The sequence below is a fragment of the Coturnix japonica genome, chromosome 10, assembly GCF_054131305.1.
Source record: "Coturnix japonica strain WE chromosome 10, WE-NBRP24, whole genome shotgun sequence".
NCBI classification, from domain to species: domain Eukaryota; kingdom Metazoa; phylum Chordata; class Aves; order Galliformes; family Phasianidae; genus Coturnix; species Coturnix japonica.
Window position 1 is genome coordinate 9,450,723 of NC_140672.1, and position 6,000 is coordinate 9,456,722.

Sequence of the window (6,000 nt, forward strand, 5' to 3'; positions counted from 1 at the left end):
CTTTTCTTGGTTTTCTTCCGCTCTAACCCTGTTTTTCTTGGTTTTCTTCCGCTCTAACCCGGCTTTTCTTGGTTTTCTTCCGCTCTAACCCTGTTTTTCTTGGATTTTTTCGGCTCTAACCTTATTTTTCTTGGTTTTTTTCGGCTCTAACTCTGTTTTTTTGGTTTTTTTCGGCTCTAAACTTGTTTTTCTTGGTTTTTTTCGGCTCTATCCCTGTTTTTCTTGGTTTTTTTGGCTCTAACCCTGCTTTTCTTTGTTTTTTTTCGGCTCTAACCCTGTTTTTCTTGGTTTTCTCCAGCTCTAACCCTGTTTTTCTTTGTATTTTTTGGCTCTAACCCTGTTTATCTTCGTTTTATTTCGCTCTAACCCTGTTTTTCTTGGTTTTCTTCCTTTCTAACCCTGTTTTTCTTGGTTTTCTTCCGCTCTAACCCTGTTTTTCTTGGTTTTCTTCCGTTCTAACCCAACATTTCTTGGTTTTTTTCGGCTCTAACCCTGTTTTTCTTGGTTTTCTATTGTTCTAACCCGGCTTTTCTTGATTTTCTTCTGCTCTAACCCTGTTTTTCCTTGTTTTTTTCGGCTCTAACCCTGTTTTTCTTGGTTTTTTTCAGCTCTAACCCTGTTTTTCTTGGTTTTCTTCCGCTCTAACCCTGCTTTACTTGGTTTTCTTCTGTTCTAACCCTGTTTTTCTTGGTTTTTTTCGGCTCTAACCCTGTTTTTCTTGGTTTTTTTCAGCTCTAACCCTGTTTTTCTTGGATTTTTTCGGCTCTAACCCTGTTTTTCTTGGTTTTTTTCGGCTCTAAACCTGTTTTTCTTGGTTTTTTTCCGCTCTAACCCTGTTTTTCTTGGTTTTCTTCCGCTCTAACCCTGTTTTTCTTGGATTTTTTCGGCTCTAACCCTGTTTTTCTTGGTTTTTTTCGGCTCTAAACCTGTTTTTCTTGGTTTTTTCGGCTCTAACCCTGTTTTTCTTGGTTTTCTTCCGCTCTAACCCTGCTTTTCTTGGATTTCTTCGGCTCTAACCCCGTTTTTCTTGGATTTCTTCCGTTCTAACCCGGCTTTTCTTGGTTTTCTTCCGCTCTAACCTGGCTTTTCTTGCTTTTCTTCCGCTCTAACCACGTTTTTTTGGTTTTCTGCCGTTCTAACCCGGCTTTTCTTGGTTTTTTTCGGCTCTAACCCTGTTTTTCTTGTTTTTTTTCGCTCTAACCCTGTTTTTCTTGGTTTTCTTCCGTTCTAACCCGGCTTTTCTTGTTTTTTTCGGCTCTAACCCTGTTTTTCTTGGTTTTTTTCGGCTCTAACCCTGTTTTTCTTGGTTTTCTGCCGTTCTAACCCGGCTTTTCTTGGTTTTCTTCCGCTCTAACCCGGCTTTTCTTGGTTTGCTTCCGCTCTAACCCTGTTTTTCTTGGTTTTCTGCCGTTCTAACCCGGCTTTTCTTGGTTTTTTTCGGCTCTAACCCTGTTTTTCTTGTTTTTTTTCGGCTCTAACCCTGTTTTTCTTGTTTTTTTTCGCTCTAACCCTGTTTTTCTTGGTTTTCTTCCGTTCTAACCCGGCTTTTCTTGTTTTTTTCGGCTCTAACCCTGTTTTTCTTGTTTTTTTTCGGCTCTAACCCTGTTTTTCTTGGTTTTCTGCCGTTCTAACCCGGCTTTTCTTGGTTTTCTTCCGCTCTAACCCGGCTTTTCTTGGTTTGCTTCCGCTCTAACCCTGTTTTTCTTGGTTTTCTTCCGTTCTAACCATGCTTTTCTTGGTTTTTTTCTGCTCTAACCCTGTTTTTCTTGGTTTTCTTCCGTTCTAACCCGGCTTTTTTTGGTTTTCTTCGGCTCTAACCCTGTTTTTCTTGGTTTTCTTCTGTACTAACCCGATATTTCTTGGTTTTTTTTGGCTCTAACCCTGTTTTTCTTGGTTTTTTTCGACTCTAACCTTGCTGTTCTTGGTTTTTTTCTTCTCTAACCCTGCTTTTCTTGGTTTTCTTCCGCTCTAACCTTGCTTTTCTTGGTTTTCTTCTGCTCTAACTTTGTTTTTCATGGTTTTCTTCCGTTCTATCCCGGCTTTTCTTGGTTTTCTTCTGTTATAACACTGTTTTTCTTAGGTTTTTTCGGCTCTAACCCAGTTTTTCTTGATTTTCTTCCGTTCTAATCCGGCTTTTCTTGGTTTTCTTCTGTTCTAACCCTGTTTTTCTTGGATTTTTTCGTCTCTAACCCTGTTTTTCTTGGTTTTCTTCCGTTCTAACGCGGCTTTTCTTGTTTTTTTTCGGCACTAACCCTGTTTTTCTTGTTTTTTTTCGGCTCTAACCCTGTTTTTCTTGGTTTTCTTCCGTTCTAACCCAGCTTTTCTTGGTTTCTTTCGGCTCTAACCCTGTTTTTCTTGGTTTTCTTTTGTTCTAACCCGGCTTTTCTTGGTTTTCTTTCGCTCTAACATTGCTTTTCTTGGTTTTTTTCGGCTCTAACCCTGTTTTTCTTGGTTTTCTTCCGCTCTAACGCTGTTTTTCTTGGATTTTTTCGGCTCTAACCCTGTTTTTCTTGTTTTTTTTCGGCTCTAACCCTGTTTTTCTTGGTTTTCTTCCGTTCTAACCCGGCTTTACTTGGTTTTTTACTGTTCTAACCCTGTTTTTCTTGGTTTTTTTTGGCTCTAACCCTGTTTTTCTTAGTTTTCTTCCGCTCTAACCCTGTTTTTCTTGGTTTTCTTCCGCTCTAACCCCGTTTTTCTTGGTTTTCTTCCGTTCTAACCCTGCTTTTCTTGGTTTTCTTCCGCTCTAACCCTGTTTTTCTTGGTTTTCTGCCGTTCTAACCCGGCTTTTCATGGTTTTCTTCGGCTCTAACCCTGTTTTTCTTGTTTTTTTTCGGGTCTAACCCTGTTTTTCTTGGTTTTCTTCCATTCTAACCCGGCTTTTCTTGTTTTTTTTCGGCTCTAACCCTGTTTTTCTTGGTTTTCTTTTGTTCTAACCCGGCTTTTCTTGGTTTTTTTCGGCTCTAACCCTGTTTTTCTTGGTTTTCTTTTGTTCTAACCCGGCTTTTCTTGGTTTTCTTCTGCTCTAACCCTGTTTTTCTTGGTTTTTTTCAGCTCTAACCCTGTTTTTCTTGGTTTTTTTCAGCTCTAACCCTGTTTATCTTGGTTTTCTTCCGCTCTAACCCTGCTTTACTTGGTTTTCTTCCGTTCTAACCCTGGTTTTCTTGGTTTTATTCGGCTCTAACCCTGTTTTTCTTGGTTTTTTTCCGCTCTAACCCTGTTTTTCTTGGTTTTCTTCCGCTCTAACCCTGTTTTTCTTGGATTATTTCGGCTCTAACCCTGTTTTTCTTGTTATTTTTCGGCTCTAACCCTGTTTTTCTTGGTTTCCTACTGCTCTAACCTTGCTTTTCTTGGTTTTCTTCAGCTCTAACCCCGTTTTTCTTAGTTTTCTTCCGTTCTAACCCGGCTTTTCTTGGTTTTCTTCCGCTCTAACCCTGTTTTTCTTGGTTTTCTTCCATTCTAACCCGGCTTTTCTTGGTTTTCTTCTGTTATAACCCGGCTTTTCTTGGTTTTCTTCCGTTCTAACCCTGTTTTTCTTGGTTTTTTTCGGCTCTAACCCTGTTTTTCTTGTTTTTTTTTCGGCTCTAACCCTGTTTTTCTTGGTTTTCTTCTGCTCTAACCCTGCTTTTGTTGGTTTTCTTCAGCTCTAACCCCGTTTTTCTTGGTTTTCTTCCGTTCTAACCCGGCTTTTCTTGGTTTTCTTCCGCTCTAACCCTGTTTTTCTTGGTTTTCTTCCGCTCTAACCCTGCTTTTCTTGTTTTTTTTCGGCTCTAACCCTGTTTTTCTTGTTTTTTTTTCAGCTCTAACCCTGTTTTTCTTGGTTTTCTTCCGCTCTAACACTGCTTTTCTTGGTTTTCTTCCGTTCTAACCCTGTTTTTCTTGTTTTTTTTCGGCTCTAAACCTGTTTTTCTTGGTTTTTTTCCGCTCTAACCCTGTTTTTCTTGGTTTTCTTTTTTTCTAACCTGGCTTTTCTTGTTTTTTTTTGGCTCTAACCCTGTTTTTCTTGTTTTCTTCCGCTCTAACCCTGTTTTTCTTGGTTTTCTTCCGCTCTAACCCTGCTTTTCTTGTTTTTTTTCGGCTCTAACCCTGTTTTTCTTGTTTTTTTTTCAGCTCTAACCCTGTTTTTCTTGGTTTTTTTCGTCTCTAACCCTGTTTTTCTTGGTTTTCTTCCGCTCTAACACTGCTTTTCTTGGTTTTCTTCCGTTCTAACCCTGTTTTTCTTGGTTTTTTTCGGCTCTAACCCTGTTTTTCTTGGTTTTCTTCCGCTCTAACCCTGGTTTTCTTGGTTTTTTTCCTTTCTAACCCGGCTTTTCTTGGTTTTCTTCTGTTATAACACTGTTTTTCTTAGGTTTTTTCGGCTCTAACCCAGTTTTTCTTGATTTTCTTCCGTTCCAATCCGGCTTTTCTTGTTTTTTTTCGGGTCTAACCCTGTTTTTCTTGGTTTTCTATTGTTCTAACCCGGCTTTTCTTGGTTTTCTTCTGCTCTAACCCTGTTTTTCTTTGTTTTTTTCGGCTCTAACCCTGTTTTTCTTGTTTTTTTTCAGCTCTAACCCTGTTTTTCTTGCTTTTCTTCCGCTCTAACCCTGCTTTTCTTGGTTTTCTTCCGCTCTAACCCTGTTTTTCTTGGTTTTTTTCGGCTCTAACCCTGTTTTTCTTGGTTTTCTTCCGCTCTAACCCGGCTTTTCTTGGTTTTCTTCCGCTCTAACCCTGTTTTTCTTGGATTTTTTCGGCTCTAACCCTATTTTTCTTGGTTTTTTTCTGCTCTAACCCTGTTTTTCTTGTTTTTTTCGGCTCTAACCCTGCTTTTCTTTGTTATTTTCGGCTCTAACCCTGTTTTTCTTGGTTTTCTCCAGCTCTAACCCTGTTTTTCTTTGTATTTTTTGGCTCTAACCCTGTTTATCTTCGTTTTATTTCGCTCTAACCTTGTTTTTCTTGGTTTTCTTCCGTTCTAACCCTGTTTTTCTTGGTTTTCTTCCGCTCTAACCCTGTTTTTCTTGGTTTTCTTCCGTTCTAACCCGGCATTTCTTGGTTTTTTTTGGCTCTAACCCTGTTTTTCTTGGTTTTCTTCCGCTCTAACCCTGTTTTTCTTGGTTTTCTTCCGCTCTAACCCCGTTTTTCTTGGTTTTCTTCCTTTCTAACCCGGCTTTTCTTGGTTTTCTTCCGCTCTAACCCCGTTTTTCTTGGTTTTCTTCCGTTCTAACCCGGCTTTTCATGGTTTTCTTCGGCTCTAACCCTGTTTTTCTTGGTTTTTTTCGGGTCTAACCCTGTTTTTCTTGGTTTTCTTCCATTCTAACCCGGCTTTTCTTGTTTTTTTTCGGCTCTAACCCTGTTTTTCTTGGTTTTCTTTTGTTCTAACCCTGCTTTTCTTGGTTTTTTTCGGCTCTAACTTTGTTTTTCTTGGTTTTCTTTTGTTCTAACCCGGCTTTTCTTGGTTTTCTTCTGCTCTAACCCTGTTTTTCTTGGTTTTTTTCAGCTCTAACCCTGTTTTTCTTGGTTTTTTTCAGCTCTAACCCTGTTTATCTTGGTTTTCTTCCGCTCTAACCCTGCTTTACTTGGTTTTCTTCCGTTCTAACCCTGGTTTTCTTGGTTTTATTCGGCTCTAACCCTGTTTTTCTTGGTTTTTTTCCGCTCTAACCCTGTTTTTCTTGGTTTTCTTCCGCTCTAACCCTGTTTTTCTTGGATTATTTCGGCTCTAACCCTGTTTTTCTTGTTTTTTTTCGGCTCTAACCCTGTTTTTCTTGGTTTCCTACCGCTCTAACCTTGCTTTTCTTGGTTTTCTTCAGCTCTAACCCCGTTTTTCTTGGTTTTCTTCCGTTCTAACCCGGCTTTTCTTGGTTTTCTTCCGCTCTAACCCTGTTTTTCTTGGTTTTCTTCCATTCTAACCCGGCTTTTCTTGGTTTTCTTCTGTTATAACCCGGCTTTTCTTGGTTTTCTTCCGTTCTAACCCTGTTTTTCTTGGTTTTTTTCGGCTCTAACACTGTTTTTCTTGTTTTTTTTCGGCTC